General features: G+C 24.3%; 1 protein-coding gene across 1 annotated transcript in view; it reads left to right on the plus strand.

Annotated features, from left to right (window-relative positions):
• The window catches only part of LOC129609725 (CDC42 small effector protein homolog), a 67,608-nt gene that overhangs the window by 24,867 nt on the left and 21,262 nt on the right, over nt 1-21,479 (plus strand). The window contains exon 2 of the mRNA XM_055521835.1: nt 20,899-21,011. The gene's annotated coding sequence lies outside the window, so the exon portion shown is untranslated. The remainder of the gene's footprint in view (nt 1-20,898; nt 21,012-21,479) is intronic.

Genomic DNA, 21,479 nt, shown 5'->3' on the forward strand with positions numbered 1-21,479 from the left:
ATAAAATTTAATTATAATTCTATACGAATAATTTTTCAATATTAAGTATTTAATATTGTAATTTTATATACTTAAATACTAAAATAATAAATTCATCTTCATATCAAAAGTTTTTTTAATAAATTATTACTTGACATATTTTAAGTTCAACACTTAAACTATTTTTTATTACATTTCTAACCAAATGGAAAAAAAATCGTTTATTAGCTTTTATCTGTCCATCAATATGACCAAAAAAAATTTACGCTTTAAATTAGAAAGCAGTGATATATTCTGTACAACTTAATGCGTTAATACTTACTATATCGCAAGAAACCATTTTCTCTAGAATAAAATTGTTTTGAAATCTTCGTCCCGTTCCAATTTATTATCTTTCGAAATTAGCGATATATTCCCCCGAAACTGTTAGCTTTTCTTAATTTTTATAAAAGCAAAGAACTAACGGGGCATATCTTGCCATCAAAAAACAAATATAATTTATTTTGACTAACCTAATTAGCCGTCAAATTCGAACATTCTAATATTAATTTTATTTTTTCATCCTAAAAGTAAGCAATAATTAGGTCTTTCTGAAAATGCAGTTCTAACTTAGTACTAAATTGCAGCACATTTGTTTAATAAGAACTGCTTCAACTACAAAGCAGTGTTTTTAAAAATTCAGAACTGCAGTAGCAGCCATTTTGAAAACTACAACTGCAATTAAGATATTTCAGAAACTTCACGCAACATCGCATTTTTAATTTTCTAACTGCGCTAACTTAAATTGAATATTAAGCAAGATGGACGATGATGATATAGAAGATTTATTAGCGTAAGTTTAAACTCTTATCTCGATTTGCTTCTGTAAGATATTCGAATTTATAATTTTTAATTAATTTTTTCCTTAAATCCATTTTTTATGTCTAAAAAATAACAACTTCAATTTTGTACTATTGGTAGAACTGCATTTTCAAATATGACTTAGATAAAGATTTGCAAGAACTTTTTTACTACGACAAAACAAATGACAATTTTTTGCAGTTGTCAATCAATGCGAAAAAGTTTTTTTAGTTTTAAGTTAGAAATGCGTACGCATACTGCGTTTTCAGAAGAACCTATTGTTTATAGCTCAATATCATAATATTAATAATTTAATGTAATATAATATTGAGTGTTAACAAATTTTGTCATATTAATGAGAAAAATTATATTGGAAAAATTAAGAACAATTAAAAATCATTTGCTATGTTCTAAAGCTAAAATGCTGCATTAAAAAGCATTGGCGTAATTGAATTTCTTCTTTTTTTGTGCTAGAGGTTGCTAGTGTGATTTGAATTTAAAAATTGTTTTTATTTTTTACACACATTTTTTGAATTAATTTTGAAAGGCGTATGCCAATTTTATAACAACGTTTTCGCTTTCCATGATTTTTATAAATAAGTATACTATATATGTACATATGTGTATTTTTTTTGTTTTATGACAACAAATATTTATTTGATTGTTCAATTACATAATACAAAAATGGACTAAGACAATGATATTATGTTGAATGTTTGCATTGAATTTCTATTAGGTTTCGTTACTTATGTTTTTGTTGATTTTCTTCTATATGCGGTTATTAAAATTTAATTAAAAGTTCTAAATTATTTATATGTCTAAAAAATTTTATTGGGATAAATAAATTTATTGTTTGATTATTAATTTAATGCATAAGTAAAAGAATATTCAATTTGAAAATAATTGAAAAATAAAAATTTAAGTAAAATATTAAAGTGCCGATCGAAATTGGTTTCAAATTGAGTTGATAACAATAAAATTCACATTTTACACATGAAGTTCTTGACAACAATATTTGTAATTGTTGAGAATTTTATTTAGTATATTGTAAAATTAAAAATGAATATTAAGATATCATTGAAATATAATAGAAATTTTAAAATACCGATTGATTATTCAAAACTTTTATACGTGCACTTATAGCTGTAAGCGAAAACTTTCTTAATATTTTAAACAAGTAAGTAAAAGATCTAAAAACATAGTTTATTAAATGTTCTTTCACTATTTTACATTTCTAAAAAAAATTATTCACATTCCTATATAATATTTTAGGAGTATAACAGTTTTAAGTTAACAAAGAAAATTTGATATTTCTCAAAACAAAAATCTTTAAGGTTTAAAGTTTTAGTAAAAATAATAAAAGAATTCTTAATAAAAGTGTTCCGTTCGAATTTATTTTAATTACAACAATTATAGGTCTTAATAATCCTAATAATTCCTTATTTGTACGGAATTATTATGATTCCAGTTTAATCAATAATCAGAAGTGTGTCGTTTGCTAAAGTAGTCACCTCAAACTGCACAAAAATTTTTATTATAGTGAGTATAAAAGTATACTTATATAATTTCGATTAGGCTGCTTTTTCAATGTAAATTATGAAAAGGACGCTTCCTATATAACAAAATATTTTTATTTTATTGATTTTACTTTTAGAATATTCCTTCTCAAAATTATTTCAAATAGGCATTTTTCAATTAAAGTAAAATTATTTTAAGCAAAGGCTTTAAAGGAAATATTCTGCTTTTCTTATACTACTTAATACTTGTAATGAAATTTGTATGAAATATTCGTTTGTCCGAGCACTCTTTGTAATTGAAGGGTGACTCTATAAACATTTTTTAATTAATTAAAACAAAATTTTTTTTGTAATTGCTTCTTATTATAAAAATATCAAATTTCATTTACATTCTTGTTATATTATCTTCCAACTTATGATAAATTTCCATTTTTTCTATTAAATGAAATTGGAATTAATTAATAAAGAATGGAATTAAAACTATTATATAATTCTATACTTAAAAGATAAACAATTAAAATAAGTAAAAGTCAAATAGAATGGCGAAAAAGCAAACAAAAATTATGACAAATTATTAAAAAATTTTTTGGTTAGAAGTAATTTTAGAAATTTCTTGGTTTTCAATTGTAAATATTAGAGAAGCGTCTCTATCTATAATTAATATAAAAAATTATTACACATTTAATTTCCGTTTGTATTTTTATTCCCATACTAACTGTTTTTTTTATCAATTTTAAAAGGAAATAGGAAAAAAGTCTACATGAATATATTTTGGATTTGTATACGTAATATAACAGAAAAAGAAGACATAAATGCAGATTAAAAATTAAAATATATTATTTCCTGTTCATATACTTATGATGATACAATTAGAAATTCTATTGGACATTAATGCCTCATATCAAGAATGGTAATTTTAAGCTATAAATACTTCTGTTAATACACAATTAAATTATTAGAGATATCTATTTTTAACAGCTTGTATTATGTGTGGTTAGATATACGTAATTGCATTGTTTATATAAGGGTATACGTCGTATTTCTCAAATTCTAATGAAATCATATACATATGTACTTAATAATATATAGGTACATATGTACATACTTAAGAATATATTTATTATTCTATGTTTGCCACAAAAGTCATAAATACACTCACTTATTTGTACATACATGAAATTATTTATGCATTTATTTTTAGTACTCCAATTGGAATTAAATTATTCAAATAGGGTCTTAAAGAATTTTTTTTCAGCACATTATAAAAATGGATTTAAAAAAAAAAACACGTACGTACATATTTAGTTTCGATCTGACGGTTCGTTCATTCATTTATGTTTATGTTTTCAAAATTTCTTACACTCTTTAAAATAGAATGCTGAAATTTCATTAACAGATGTATTGACTTGCGAGAAATATGCGTTTCTCTAGATAAGGATGTGTTCTTACATCACTCTCTGTGGCCACATTACCAATATTTTTGAAATTCCACAAGCGGAATATAAAAATAATTACAGAGTTTTTTCTCTTACCTAAAACGAAATAGCATAAGTTTATAGAGAAAGGCGTCACATAGACGAAATTGCGGTTACACTGTAAATATTAGAATTGTGAAATTTTCATACAATTTTAACATTTCATTGAAACAACAAACTTAAAATTCTATACAAAAACAGTTGTGTCTTTACTGGAAAAATAACTACATTGGTAATAGCTTCGTAGCTGGAAAAATAAACACATACTATACTCTTCAAATTGCCGAATAAACCAGATAATTGAAAGAATATTAAAGATCGTTTCCAATAAAAGAAAGCAAAATTTGTGCTAGTCTGCAAACCTCCTTTTTGATCTATTTAATTGATCGATTCTCGCCGTTGACTCGATTTTATTTGTCTGTCAATTTTAGAAAATTAAAAAAAAATTTCATGATCAAATACTATTAATAAAATATTTGAAGCTATTATATAAAATGAATGACAATCTACGAAATTTCGAAATGAAATTTCTATAAAATTCAAAAATATTCTTACATAATTTCTCTAAAATTACATAAAAAACATCACATAATAATTATCTGGAAGCAAATATTTTAATATGCTAAAATAAAAATGTAGTAAGTAATTCGAATTGAATTATTTGCAAAGTAAAATTTAAAACCTCTAATTTAATTTACTAATGTATTAAGTAAGTGAAAAATAAATCATAATTTTTCCCTTTAACCACAAAAACACTTTTTTCTAGTCAATCAAATTTACAAATTTTGTAAAATTACTGACTAGTCATTTTAACGCTTACTGTGTATACACGTAATTATTATTTTTTTTTACTTTTATTTTATTTTATGCTCTATGATTTGTAATGAGCTGCAAATTCAATAACTTTCCAATAATTATAGTGACTGACGAGACATGTCTGTACATAGAGAATGGTACAGACAATGATTTTAGTTTATAATAAATGACTGAAATATAATGACCATTAAATTTTTTTTTACGAGCAGTTTTATAGTGTTCTGTAAGACAAGTTATAATTTATAAAAATTCGAATACCTTTGTAATTAAACGGTACAAATTGCCTTTTTTCTGGATTTTTTTTATTATGGATAAAAATTTATTAAAAATATTTTTTAGTAAAGCGAAAATTATTTTCATTGAATCAGTCACTATTATAACACTAAAAATACAAGCACCTTTATCCTGGGGTTTGTGATTGTATTTTAAATTCTAGGTAAATAAATATGAATTACTGCGTAAATTTAAGTCATATAGTAGTGGTGATAGTAATGCTGTTAAGTGCATTTGTTGTGAAAGTGCTGAGAAATTTCATTAAGTGTATATTTTATCTCCGTTCTTACAGCGTTCTCAATCGAAGAGTTACTATATTTTTTTATTTTATTTTGTGCTAAATATAAAGACGGATTAAGCTATAGACTTAAATAGCCTTTAAATCCGAATTTACAGAAATCGCGTGTATGTTAATGAGGTAATACTTAAGCTTAAAAGTAAGTGTCAAACAAAAATCATCTTTAATGTCAATCGTGATTGAAAATTTTGGCAGCGCAATTTTTTATTTAGTTTCGGCTATAATCTATTGATTTGAAATCTCATTTGACAATTATTTTCGAGTTGAAATTGAATAAAGTAATATACAAATAAAAATGTTGGCACCAGTTTCACAATTACAATTACTTGCTTATATAGTTTTAATTTCAAAAAACACTAATATCATAAATAGGTGACAGACATGTAGACGAATTGAAACAAATTAGTTTAAATCGATTACAAAAATTACTTATTCGATAATTATGTTTTTTTTTTTTTTTTTTTTGTTATGAACGAAAAAATACTAAACTCTAAAAGTGAGAGAAAAAAAATCTAATGAATGAACTTTCAATGATTTGTCAATATACTTAAATATTTTAGACTTCACTTTTATATTGTTAGTGAAAGTCAATAAAAATGAAATGACAGTAATTACCACAATTTACCATTCTTTTTTTTCTGATTTTTTTTTTATGTTTAATTCAGTTTTATTCTGTAAGTCTAGGCGCAATTCAAAAGTGATTTATTATTGTATAGAATAATAAATAATTTTATGTGCATATGATTTCTGTGTATTGTGTGTGTGTATTTGCGATTTTCCGAAAGAGTTTCAAATTTATTTTATTTTGAAAATAATATTGTAATATATAGAAACAATAAATATTGAAATTCATGAATAATTTATTAAAATTAAAATATAAAGCTGCGTATGCAATTGCCAACCCATCCAGTAGATGGTTTAGTTCTTGCATTTCGTAAAATTTCAAATTCTCGAAAGGAAAACCAATCTACCATAAGGTTGCTCATTTTTAACAAAAATTTCTTTCTTTCTCAGTATTGCAGAAGCCTTAAAGAACTACATATATTTATATAGTGATATGTTATTTGCCTATCCATCCGTGTGTCGGTCTGTGCACTCCAGTATATCATATTCGGTTGATCTCAATTAATTTAAATTTTCTGTAGAAGTTTCGACATATCTAATATTCCACATTCAACTCAAATCTTTTATATACTCTTAAGTAATATTAACTCGAAAATTTTAAGAGGATGTTCTCTGATCAAACATTAATACATAATATATGTATGTATTTAATAATTAAGTATATATTGTGATTGTAAATAAAATATTAAAAAGTTCAAAAAGATTAAAATCTTTCAACTTAACTGCAACATTTTTTTCAAGAGAAAACAGATTATACCATTATAAAATTATTATTATTAAAAATATTTTTCAGTAGACGCATAAGAATGTCATCGTTGTCAACATCTCAGGCTCTTTCTACTTATATTGATTTTTTTTATTCACATCGCATAAATACATAAAAGAAATTTTCATAGATAGACCAAGTTCCAATTCATGTAAATACATACACATACATAGTCTTTCCATTTTTATAAATAAATAAATTTTTGAAATTCATTATTCAATTGTAAAATGAATCATGAATTTCAAAATGAGAATTCATTTCAATTGTAAATCGATTAAAAAATCATTTTCTATTACACTTTGTAATACACACTTTGTTGTAACGAAGTTTTTCAACTACTTAGATGGTTACAGGTTTAAGAAAAATTAGAAAATATCAAAATTAAAAATTAAAGTGATTTTCATATCAATTCATATTTTTTTGCAGAATATGGCAATATTTTCACAAAAAAAATTTCTACGAACAAATATGATAGCATAGCCATACTATTTTCAGTAAAAACTGTTGAGAGATCAAAAGCGCTTATGTCATAAAACTTCAAAAGTTATTCGACATTATCTCAGAAATTATTGAAGCTATAATGTAGAAATTTCACGCAAACGAGAATATTATTGGAGCTGTTATATTTTATAAAAATAATTAAAATTTCTTAACTCGTGATGGTAGCGGCTAGAAAGACTGTACTGAAATTGCATAAACGATATCGTAAAATGGCCAATATTTTCAGTAAAAAATTTTGGGATGGTATGATTTAATGTAGTAACTGTCATATATGTTTAAAATAGCCTAATGACACGGCTGTATCCTTGTATAATAATAGTGTTATTCTGTAACTTGTTTGTTTTAATATTAAAATTTAATCTAAGATTAATATAAAATATCATCGATATTATGGACGAGTCACGAAACTGCTTTTTTTTTAAGTTACGAGAAAAACGCGTTTCAAAATATACACAATATTGTCAATTTGCAGGCGTGTAAAATATACAACGTTATTTTTCTGAAAATACTAACGTTAGAGTTACGTGGATTTTTTATAAAGATAATTTAGAAATTTCTGAGTTTTTCTGTATACGTAACTCTAAACTCTCAAAAAAGCAGTTTCATGACTCTTTCATAATTACGACGATATGGTAGAGTTTGTAATATAAATTTTAAAACAAATATTAAATAAGTAAATTTATTGAATCGTTTAAATTACTTTTATTGAAATTAAAATTAAATTTTATTGAAACACGAGTTCGAAAAAAAAACTTTATTTCCGCTTGTAAATGTATTAATTTAAAAAAAAAAATTCAAGCCAAAACCAAAATTATAATTAATAAAATTTAATATTTTCTTTTTAAATCAACAAAAGAAAATCACGAAATTCAATTAAATTAATGTAGTATTGAGTTTTTCGTTTGATATAAGTAAGGTGCAAATTATAAGAGAAAAAAGCAAGAAAATCGAAATCGGATATAAAAGCTTTTTAAAATATGTATATAATATAATGTAGCCTTATAGGAAATATTTATTAAAATAAAGACTATACGATTTTGTTTTTCAATTTTGTATGTGAATTCAATATTAAAAATTTAAAAATTACGCAAAATTTTTCCGATTTCATTAAACTAACGCAAGTTTTCATTGTGTTAAAAATTTGAAAAATTTGCCAAGATTATTTTTTGGCAGCACAATGCGAAGGTTTTATTTACTACTTAATTAGTAGTGACAATTTTTGAATTTGACACATATCTAAAATTTCAATCACATTAATAGCAAAAAGCGGCTATGAAAATGTAAATCAAATTTTCAAATGAAGAATTTGTAAAATCAATTTGTGTACGCCATTTTCCAATAAAAAAAAATGAGTTATTTTCCAATCAAAATGATTTGGTTATCGCAACTTCTGAATTCGTGTCTTTACAGTTACTGTGACTCCACAAAAAAAATTGCTTATCTACTGATTATGGTTCACTAATCGCTAACTGATTATCTTACAACTTACATTTGTTGATTTGCACTAGTTGACTCTTGAGACCTCCAAATGTTAATGAACTAAACATTGTTCAATGAAAATTGAATGAAATTAAAAAATTTCTGATTACCCTTATATTTCTTATGCTAATTAACTTTGAAATTATTACTTTGCAATCTTGACTAATATTTTTAATTGCTATGATACAACTTTTATTTCTCAGCCTCTAACTTATATTATCTTGGCAAAAATTACGAATTTACTACTTGTACGTGTGTATTATATAAGTTACATTTATAAAGTGTCTTTTATGATGCTAAATTTACTATAATATAAAAATTTATTTACATATTTGTTAATTAAATTATACTTAAATGTTCGTAACTTAATGATCAATATCGAAAAAAATTTCATAAAATATAGCAAATTATTGTCGTTTCTTTTTTGGCATTTAAATATTTTCAAATAATATCCAGGCACTTGTTAAAAATTTTATAAAAATCATATAGTAAATTAATATGTATGTAAGTATATAATATAATCGATTCATTTTAATATCGACGTAACATATAATAACCAAACCCAGAAAAACAGAAAACCTTATTTGTATACGCAAGCAATCACATAATATGATTTCGGAAATCCTCTGTTGTACAGGTATATATACATATATAATTATGTACGACTTTTGAACAATAATGGCATTGAAAAATTAATCATTTTGCACAAAATTAATATTAAAACTGATTTATATTTGTTGAATACTTAAAATATCTAAATTTGGTAAACTAACTTTTATTGAGAATTGGTATTTCTTTTGTATTTTCAATATTAAAAAATTGACCTAAAATAACAAATGCAAAAAAAAAAACAAATTAAATACCCAAATCAGTGATACAAAATTTTATACTTTAATATTGAGTGATCAGTGGTGATACAAGTAAATTGAATAACTTAAAATGCATTCAGATTTGGTCAAAATTTAAAAATTTTAATAATTTTGTAAATATCGTTTTAAATATTGGTGAGATTACGTTCATTTTCCAAAATTTGACATAAGACTACATCAGTTTACCTGTCTGAGAGACCTCTATAGCTCATCGAGTTTTGGTAATTTCGAGTTGAAGAGAAAAAAAAAGTTATGCCAATGTTCAAGGGAACTCATATGGCTTCGAGGTAAGGAGATTTTCAAATTGTAGAAGTTCGAGTTGTGGAGGTTCCACTGTGTGTACTACTAATTTATATTTAAATATGAGTTTGAAAATTCAGATGCAGTTTAAAAAAATAGGCTTAAGGAAATTTTTAATATTAATTTATTGAGTGAATTAAATTATCTCTGAAGATTTAATGGAAGCCGAAATGGATTGAAATAAAACTGCTAAAAAACAATTAAATATTAAATCAAAATCAAGGATAAATTCTTAAAGCTTAATTACTTAATTTCACAAAAAATTTGGCACTCAACAAATTATAGATGGTTTAAAAATATTAACCAATTAATTATATAAAATCAATTGCACTTTGCGTGTTTGCTACTTTACCATTTACATAATTAACTTACTAGACTATTTACATCTCTAACTTACTGATCAGGGAACATTGTTTTAGTTCTATTACGCACTTATACATATGTATATGTATCGGATTCTAATTACTTTTTTAGTATTTAAACTCCCTTTCTAAATGACTCGTACATTATTAATCCCGGAATTAACATCAAATTACTGTTATATTTTGAAATAACAATTTAACAAGACTGCCTAAGACCAAATGAATTAAGAGATGAACGTGTGAAGTTACATTTGTTTTCAGAAAAACGTGTTTTTTATTCTGATTCACATAAACTTTCGAGTTTCATATACATATGTCAAAGAAATTTTGTCTTCTTAATTTCATTAAAAGTCAAATGCTCATAAAATTGATTTTATTAAAGATACGTCTAATGTTTTATCAAGTCTATGCTACAAATATCGAATTTTAAGCTTCCAGCTTTTAAATATTAATTATTTTTTTGAATTTCTATTGGATTTCTTTTATTATTTTCACATGATTCTTAGCAGTTTAATTTAAAAGTATACTGCACTGAATGACTTTGAACTTTTTGTATAAAATTTTTTTTTTTTTTTTTAACTTTTATAACAAATTTTTGTGAGTAATTCCTAAAACAGAAGTGAATTATGGTTGCGTTCATTTAATTTATAAAAACTTAAACGAGCAAAAAAAAAATGATTGTGGTAAGCGATGCTAATTTATTCATAGTGATTCACAAAGTTCATATAAATTTTTTTTTTCTGATATAAAATCAACTGAATCACTTTATATGCAAAATAACTTATTTTGTCGACGTTTTAAAATAACAAAAAAAATTAAATACTTATAACAGGTTATATTAGGGCATACATACATATACATATATAAATTTGTATAACACTTTGCTTAATTGTTTGTTACGCTACACTATTATTATTATTATTTATATAAATTGATTAATACTAGTGATGGGAGGTAATTTTTAATATGGATCACTATTGCTAGTACTTTTGAAATTTATAATTTTTCACAAATTATTTAGGAATTATTTAATAATAAGGTCTTGTTGTTATTTAAGATAATTGATATAAGGTAGTCCGTGGTCAGAAATATACAAGTAAGTAATTGTTGTCAATAAATTTACTAAGTTTGGGCATTTAGATTTGGAAGTTTATATAAAAGTCGCCCGTTTTGAAATTGATTTTATTTAGAAAATTACAAATTTTTGATTTGTTAGGTGATTGATGAAAGCGTAAGGTAAAAAATTAATTTTTATTCCCTTAATTGATTTATTTTGAAGACGAAAAAATCTAATACTTTAAAAATTTACGAATTTAAAATTATACAAAAAGTTTCTTTTTCAATCGCTTATATACGCATAAGAAAATCACTTCCCTATAAAAAACTCATATACTTAATTACAACTACAGAACTTCATTATAATTAAGTTCACTTGAATTTCAACTTATTTCAACTTATCATAACATAACTCTTAAGATTTTCTAGCAAGCTGGCAGAAAGCTCGTTGGAACGATCACGATGGCAGCTACATTTGGTTTATTATACCGCCCAGCCTGAATTTTTTTTTATTTTTAAGAACGGTATGTAAGGTGTTTCGGATATGTTTGAGCATGATAAAATGAAATAAAATTTCTGTGTCCGGGTTTACTTTTCCTTCGTACCCTCCAACAAAATCTTAGAACATGAATAACTTCTACACTAGAAAAACTAAACTTAGTGCAAAGATCTCAGTAGCAGCTTCATGTTTTTAAAATAAATCTTGAAAATAATTCGCAATTAGACATTATTTTTCAAATTTGAAGAAATGATTGAAGTGAAAATGAAGTGAAATTTGAAATATTTAAATAGAACTATAAACCATTCACAAAATAAAATCGAAACCATTTCTGAGCAGTAATTGTGGCTATTTGCTAAAAATGGAGTTTTTATAAGTATACCTAGACTTTTTAATCTATTTTGTTTTTTTAATAGCTAGATCAGACCAAAATGTGTATAGTTCTTTTACTACACCTTATTTCCATTTAACATTTTTTTTTTTGATTTATTTTCCCCTTTCAATTTCAATATTGTCACAAATGTTTTTATTATAAATAAATTTTTTTTTATTGAAAAGTTCGATTATAATTTCATTCATTTATTAAGTTCATTTTATTTTTTAGGTCTAAATTAAAAATTGAAATGAAGTTTTTTTTATACACAAAAAAAAAATTCTATACGTTTGTGTATATGTATGTATACAAGTTTATTCATTATTGTTTTGATAACAAGTAAATTAAACTCTAACCTCAAAATGTATTTATTAAAATACGAGTACTTTTATTTCGTACTCATAAAGTGAAAAGTACTCTTTTTTATTTTCTGTCACTAATTGAAGGTCATTCGATCATTCACCTTGAGGTTGAATGTAGTACAATTTGATATTTTTTTTTTTTTAAAATAAAAATTAATTAAAATAATAATGATTGAAGGTATTAAAAATATGAATATAACGAAATGTAATAGAATTGCTTTAGTTTCTTAATAAAAAATGTTTTGTATTAGCAATAACTCTGGGTGTGAAGTACATAAATGTGTGTCTGAGCAAAGATTTCAGATACACATTACCAGAGATGAGAATTTTCTTTTTAATTGAGAAATTGTAAAAAAAATAGATCTTTGAGTTATAATATCTTTTAGAGTAGAAGAGGGGGATAGGTTAAAATTTTCTTCTACAGAAAAAGTTTCTTTGTAAAACTATTTGCGTATAAAATTTCAGCTTTTTGTCGTATGAAGGTAGTAGAGTAAAAATTTCGTAAAGAGATCCATTGACGAATCCTTTTATTTACTTTTAGTACATTCCAATTACAAAAAGTGCTACAAAATAATGTTGTTTTTTAAGTGTCATATAAAATGTTCTTACAATTTTATATAAAACATGATATTTGAGCAGTGGGTATTCAAACCAATCATACACAAATGTATGAGTTTACTAAAATATAAAAAAAAAATTTTGGTAAAATATGCGTAATATAAAAAAATATTAAAAATATTTAATAAAAATTTTACACAAGTAATAGTAATTCTCTAAGAATAAGAATAAATTTTGAGATTTTATTTTGTATTTACACTAAAAATTTTAGTTCTTCAATAAATTCTGCAAAATACTCGTAACAAACAGTGAAATAATAAAATTTAAGTATCTATAACTATGAATGCATAAAATATAAAATTCAACAAAAATCATTCAATAAATTTAATAAAAGAAGAAGTTAAAATTTACATTGTTTAAATATTGCCGAATTTTTATTTTCCTTACTTATATTTATCATTTCATTTTTATCGTACATATATTCAATATAAATTTTAATAAAACAAAAACATATTCTTTTTATTATACGAAGTATTTGATGACAAATGCTGTTTAGAAAAAAATAGTTTTATATAACACTAAGAGAAGCATAGTTGTCTACATAGACGGATTTTAGATATATGTATAAAAATTACATTTATTCCATTATATATTTTTAAGAATTTTTAAAACTAATTTTGTTAAATAACTAAATTTTATTGAAAATACTAAGCACTACTTATAAAATTTGCAATCAATATTCCCTGTAAACAATATTCCTGAGTTCCAAACCGCATTATCACCTTTAACTCCGATTCAGCTAAGGTAGAATTAATTGTTAAATGCGTTTGCATTCACCGTCGTTTCATATAATGTTAAAGAAGTCACAAACAACAATAATGACATTTTGACATTTAGCAACCTGTGTACTGCTTTTTTTATTTTCATATACGCACTTACGTTACTGTTATACCAACCAATGTGAAAATTAAGCATAGTTAAACTTTTCTATATACTTGAAATACTCATTTTCCACAATTATTATGGCCAACTAGCTACATTAAATTTTGCATTTTGCACATTTTTGTGCATATAAAAATATTGAACTCCAAATTTTTTTAGTATTTGCTGTATATCTGAACAATTGAAGGCAGGGATAATATTTTGTTATTAATTTATTTTTGATATTAATAAAAATTTTATATTTGCAATTAAATGTGCATAAGAGAATTACTTACCTATTTCTCACACATTTCTAATCTTTTGCAGTTTCTATTTAATTAAATTTACAAATATTCGTATACACGAACACTATTTTTTTAAAAAAAATTTTTATTAAAAATTTGAGAAATTTTCTTGAAAAAATAAACTTAATTTTATTAGTCTAATTAATATAGTGTAAATAACAGCTGTTAAAAAAACCAAATAAAGCTGTTTGAAATTTAGTTTAAAAAAACAAAAAATACAAAATTTGCAAATATGTTGCAAATTCAATTTCTAACTGAATTTTATTGTTTATTTTCATGAAAGTAATACAAAAATAAACTCATTTTGCGAATTATCATGTGCCTGTACATTTGATTTTTAAAATATTACTATACATTAAAGAAGAAACTCGATTTTTCTTACTAAATCATAATGTTCTAATAAACTATTTCTAAAATTAACCTAAAATTTTATACATGAGTATCTGTGGATGTGTTAATTTGTATTATTCTTAAATTTTTTTCTAATATCTACATACTTATACTTATAAGTATATCAATTAAGAACATGCTGTGCTGTGTTGCTCTGTACTATGCTAGACTGTGTGTGCTTGCTGTGCTCTACACTACATTTTCAAATTGGAAAAATATAACTATATTTTCTTTATATATGCGTACATCTACATACATATACTTACAATAATTTCTATTGAATAATCACTAAAAATTTTTAAATTTGTATTCATTTCATAAGAAAGATACTTGTATACAATTCCCGCTGACAAAAATTTTATTGAAATTTAACAACTTTTGAATAACTTTTGAATTCTAAAACTATGAAATCAAATTCAGGATTTACGTTCTTGATTTTATACATATGCATAACACACATCCATTGTATACACATGTACATAATGTACATGAAACTTATAAGATTTGAATTCCTATTTCTTGTTTACTTTTTAGCACTTTTCCAAAAATTTTTTGAAAAAAAGTACTTATTAGTTTCACTCTGTCCGTCCGTCCGTCCGTCCGTCCGTCCGTCCGTCCGTCCGTCCGTCCGTCCGTCCGTCCGTCCGTCCGTCCGTCCGTCCGTCCGTCCGTCCGTCCGTCCGTCCGTCTGTCCGTGTGTCTGTTTACAAAACTTCTACATTCTTAAAGATAGAAAGCTGAAATTTAATACGTACATAGATTTTTATCAGAAACTTATTTTCGTAGAACAAAATTTTTACCTATCTCCCCCCCTCTAGAAGTTATACCCCCCCAAAACCCTAAAAATGGCCTTCTTTAAATATTTGTTGCAATGAAACCATAAGCATTTTTGAAATTTTGCAAACGCAGAAAGGCAGTGGCTAGCTTCCCCTAGCGTGATATACTATAGTTAAACTTTAGAAAAACAAAATGGCCGTTCAAATTTACCGTTATCTAAACTCCTTTTTTTCCAAATTTTTGATGTCGTTTTTCTTCTAGACCCCAGCCTGTAGAAGCTTGAAATTTTAGGGGCTTTTAGACATTAATAAGTAGTTCATTTCGTTAGAAGAAAATTTTTTTCCATCTCCACCCCCTCTCAAGTTATGACCTGTTGAAATTTGTAAAATTTGCATTTTTGACACCTTATATTTCTGAAACCGCAAGTTTTTTCAAATTTCTATAAACGCAAAAAGTTAACGGTAAATTCCATGACATTAAAAAATATAATTATTTTTCTTAACTCACACAATTAACCCTTAAAATCGAGCATTATGTTAACCCCTTTTTATATTAAATTTTGCTTTATTTCAAAGACTGCATAAATGGTTCATCCTAAATATATGCAATGCTAGAAATAGTTTCGTTTATAAATGAAAATAATTTTAATAGTGTGGTGGATATACATAGACTGTTTTTAAAAGCAGTATTTTCACTTGTTGAAGGGAAAAGTGCTACAATACAAACCATTGGTTTGACCCAACTTTATTTTTGTTTTTGATTAAAAGAAACACTTAGTTCAATAAAATGAAAATTTTGACATAAATTTTATTTTAAAATTATTATAAATCCCTGACATTAAATACACAACCTCAATATTCTATAAAATAGAATTTTGATTTTAAAAACCGCTATAAAAATAACTGCTTATGTTGTCTGATAGTTATGTAGGAAATCGATAAATTCTATATTTCTAATTTGTAATAGTATGGTTTAGTATACGAAGCAAAAACTAAAAAGAAACTTGTTTCATTTTCTTTTCTTAACTTCTTTTTGAAATTCTTAAAAAGCCCACTTTTAAAAGATTCTAGTTAATAAAAAAAAAACACAAAATTTCTTTACTGAAATTTACACGTATTTAAATAAACTGGTTTTGCATATTGTACCTATCTACTATATTTAAGTATCTACTTAAAATTTTCAAAGAAAGTTATTAGATATTGAATAGACAAGAAAATGTAAAAGCAAAAATTCTATATTAATAAATAAATTAAAAATTTCAAATTATTAAACTGCAAGAATCATTGGACATTTTAAAGCGATAGCTTAAAAGTAATTTCATTTCATTGCACATAATTTATTAAAATATTTTTTTTTTTGTAAAATTACAATTATTGGTAAATTATTCTTAAATGTTACTCGTAAACTATTGAACTTTGTACATCAATATCGATTTAGAACTAGTAAATAGTAATAAATTATAAAAATTTTATTGGTTCAATATTAGTTTCGATTATTTCTATTGAGCAGAATTAAACATTATTAAATTTTGTAAATAAATTTGGGATAATATTTTATTGTAGATACATTGGAATGATCAAATAACAGCGACCAGAAAATTTTTAAATTTTTGAGTTTGAGACGCATACTATATGGAGACAGGTAGCGGAAGAGTTAAAAATATTTTCAACTAAAGATCGTTAAAAAACTAATTAAATTTTTGTGAAACATTGGACAAACTACTTTGATTGTTAAAAACGTTCCAATCTAAAGCTCATAATTCTAAAGTTAAATAATTTGGCACCTTAAATAATTTTAGTAAATTTTTAAATAAATGGAAGTCTCCCGGTTTGAACTAGCTGTTATATTACAATTTGTCAGGGGTTTTGTTTTGCAAAAGATCCTAGGAATCGAAGAAAGAAGGATGTCGGAAAAAAAATTGTTTGAAAATTTTCTAAATTTATCCAACTGAAAATCTTAATATATAAGCTTCCAAAAATCATAAGTTATAAGAAATTTCGGAATATAGCTGACAAAAATTTATTTACGCACTATAAAAAAGTGTTTACTTATAATCGGACAAAATTCTTAAATACTGGAATTTACTTAAAATCTTAAATTGTTTCTTCTTTGACAACAAAATTGTCATTTTGTTTTTTCGCGATTTTGTTCAACTTAAATTTCAAATGTAAAATCCTTATCTTATTTTTAAATGTTTTATTATTTTTTCTGAAAATTCTAATGGGAGTAAGACAATATTTGTTTGTACTCGTATACGAATATATCTTATTTGTTGCAGAATAAATTTAAATGAATTCAAAATAAAAATTTATTTTCTTCATAATATGGGACTTTTAGGAATTCATTTTTATGCCAGTATAAAATGCTTGCCAAATTAATTTTGATAAGATATAAAAATATATAAAGGCTTGTATGAAATCGTAAACATAAATTTGTGTACAATAATGATTAAGTTTGCACTAAATACACTTTAAGTTTTGTATATCTGTATAGATTGTAGACATCCAGATGTATTGAAAAAAAATATAGATGTATAGAAGAAAACTCGGTCCTTTTAATTAAAAAGTAAGGCATATTCAGTTTATAATGTTCAACCTTTCTACTAAAATTTTTAAAAATTAATATTAAATTTTTCTATATAAAGTTTTAAAAGTTAAACATAGATCATTGTTGTATCAAAATATTTGGCAACCATAAGAAAATTGTGTTTCTCTAAGTATTAAAATAAAGTCTTGCTCAAAAATAATGTTCTATTTTCAAAACTTCTTTTAAACATGGAGCAACATAAAGTCATTTTTCTCACGTATTCAGAGTTTACATACGTCTTTGTTGGATTCTAAAAATTTACTAATAATACAGTTGCTGTTTTAAAATACTTTCTATTGAATGCCAATTTGTTGAAGCAGTAAACATCTTCAAAAGTTCTCTGAAAAATTACGTATTACAATTTGTAGATTCTATTCAATAAGATGCAATAAATCATCCTACATAAATATTGCAAAATATAGTTAAAAATTCTAATCGAACCAATTATCTAATGAGCAACTGAAACTCTAATTACATAATTTCTTGAAAGAGGCCTTAACAATTTAACAAAATCACAAGAGCATCATTAACACTCCTAAAAAGAAATACAGCAAATTAATTACACTATGTAAAACATTATTTTTTTAAAGTATCACAGGGAATAATTTTATTTTATTTTATTAAAAATATCTTATCTACATAGATTTCACTTTTGGCACCGCTTAAATTTTATACCCATAAAATATGTTGTCAAAGAACTATTTTCGATCCTCTAGCCAATGACATATATTGTTGTATACCTTTCTGAATCACCCTTTTAATCAAAAATAAGTATTGTAAATGTAGATTACGAGAACTAAAAGCTTTTTACTGAAAATGAACATCAACATAGATTTATTTTAATTCCAAGATGTTCACTATTGAGTATATGACTCCATTTAATTTAAGTGAAATACTTATAATAACAAAATTATATTATCCATTATCCATAAAAGGATTGTCTCACACACTTACACATAAAATAGCACATATGGTTGTTTTAAAAGCATCCATTAACTTTGCCTTTTATTTTTCGTAAATTGACGTCATGTGGAAATAATTTATTCACTATCATATCTCCATATTGTGTTTTTTTTAAGACGAAAAGGTGAAATCCTTGCTCCTATATAGATAGTTCATTGTAATTTTTGTTAAAAGAGATATGATATTTTTTTAATAATAATAAGATAGATAAATTTTAATACATACGAGTATATACAATTGTAATGCATGCACATGTGTGTCCATATATGAGACCTTAAAGCTTTAAGTTCTTTTTAGTTTTCAAATAAAATTTTTACTGAACAGATTTCAATTTTAAATTTTTTTTTGTATGCAAAAAAGGATGTTAATTTTGTTGGTTTTCTTTATTAAATTTATATGCATGCCTTTTATATAAGTATTGCTATATTAAACCCATTAAAATATTGAATAGAAGAAAAAATTTCAAAAGAACTTTTATAAAAGAAAAGTTACTTACATAAAGTTTTACTTTTTACGAGTTTCTATAAAATTTCCTTATATTTTCTTTAATAATAACGTTATTGAATTTCGTTCACTGTATAGGTCTCTCTTTTGGAACGAAATTTAAAATATAATATGAACTGAATACTAGTATACACATACTTGTGTGTACATATACACATTTATTTCTAAAATATTTCATAAAATATGTTGCCTATTTAATTTTTAAACTTATATTGAAAAATTCTATAATTGTTGTAGTCATTGTTGTAAGGCATGAAAAAATGAAATTCAAAGGGTTTTTAAAAATTATGTAATTTTTTAGTTTGCTCTCTTAATACATTCTTTTCATTTGAAGAATTCAATAGTATTTTTTACAGTACATTTTATAATAATTAGGGCAACAAAATTAAAATTGTCGCATTAAAAACTCAAAATCGGAACTCAACATTTTCAAACTGATTCATAATTAAAATTAATTTTTTTAATCACATAATTTTAAGAAAAATCTTTTCGAAATTTCTAGAAAATTTTCCATCCCGAATTTCATTAAAATTTTTCTAAATAGGAGGTACCGTTTTATATGAAACTGCGTGCTGAAGTTTTGTTGAGATGAAACCAAATTCTTCCAACATATGAAGTTTCTTGTCAAATAAACTAGGGGTGAAATAACTTAATTTTGTTTAAACTACAGCTACGAGAGACTATTGAACTAATTCGTAATTTGTAATGTCGAAATAAGAGGAAATGATACACATTTACGAAACAGCGTTTCAATCGGCACGTGATACCAAAACAAATTTTATAACAATTTAAAACAAATGAAAAAAAAATTGTTTCAATTCACGGTTTTTGTCGATTTTTTTAGATTAAATAAAGAAACAATATGTTTGTATATAACAATTTACGTGACGTCATCCTCTACACTAAAAGTTTTGTAAGGAGCGGATAAATTGTGATATTCATATGTGCGTAAAATAAGGTTTTTAGAAATTGTTTAAACATTGTTAAGTCATGTCTCATAAAATCTTAAATCTACAAGCAGCAAATCTAAGGGTTTATTATGGAAAGTCTTGTAATGAGGTTCAAATTCTTTGCAAATTGATGAGTTTAAACTAATAACTTGTGTCTTTAACACGACTACAATTAGTGGTAGTTAGTGCTATTTTGTTAGATATTTATGTTTCAATTTTAGCATAAAAGATCTCAGTAACAGTAACATTAAAAGTCAATATCATATTAATTTATTTCTTATGATCTATAGCAAGAATTTAATTAGCGTCATACAGACCACTCCTTATCGTATTCCTTAATAACAGAAGTTTTGGTTTTATAGCGCAAAATACTATAAAATCTCTTTCACTTATCAAAAATGAATTTATTAAATGAAACAAGTGAATGCATTTCCTACAATTATAAAACCATAAATCATTTTATTAATTGGATAAAATATTTGAAATTAAATTTAATATTTTTTTCATATAATAAGGAAATAAAAATTTTTAATTTATTTTTTTTTATCGTTACAGATATTATTAACAAAATATATAAAATTCACTCTACTTAAACGTTGGCTGTTGAAAGTGCAGAATTATACAGTGTTTAATAAGGAAACTTTAATTAATTTTCAATAAAAAAAAAGGTAAGATAGACGATAAAACCATGTAGTACATTGAAATCATTTGAATTATTAAAAATATTATGTGAATTATTTTGCATCATTAAAATTTAATTAAAATCTTTTTCTTTAACTTTATAAATATTAGCGAGATAGTTGCAAATGTACGTAACTAACATTTAGTTTATCTATTTTGTGTAAAAATCCTGCCGAGGATTATTCAAAATTTAAATTCTATAGATATTAGAAAGAATTATATTAATTTAATTACATTTTTTGAAAGTATTTATGGCAAAATTATATATAGCTCTTTCATTACTTTGTAGATTGAAAATTACATTTTATAGAACAGCATTTTCTATACAGAACAACGAATGAAAAGAAGTTTTCTTATTTTCATTCGTTCTTCTGTTGCGTTGTTTGTACCAGGCCTTATGCATTTATCAAGGAACATTAAATCTATTTAATTTGTTAGTTTGAATGTGTTTGCAA

This window comes from Condylostylus longicornis, unplaced genomic scaffold (genome assembly GCF_029603195.1).
Source record: "Condylostylus longicornis isolate FDR11 unplaced genomic scaffold, ASM2960319v2 ptg000040l, whole genome shotgun sequence".
NCBI classification, from domain to species: Eukaryota; Metazoa; Arthropoda; class Insecta; order Diptera; family Dolichopodidae; genus Condylostylus; species Condylostylus longicornis.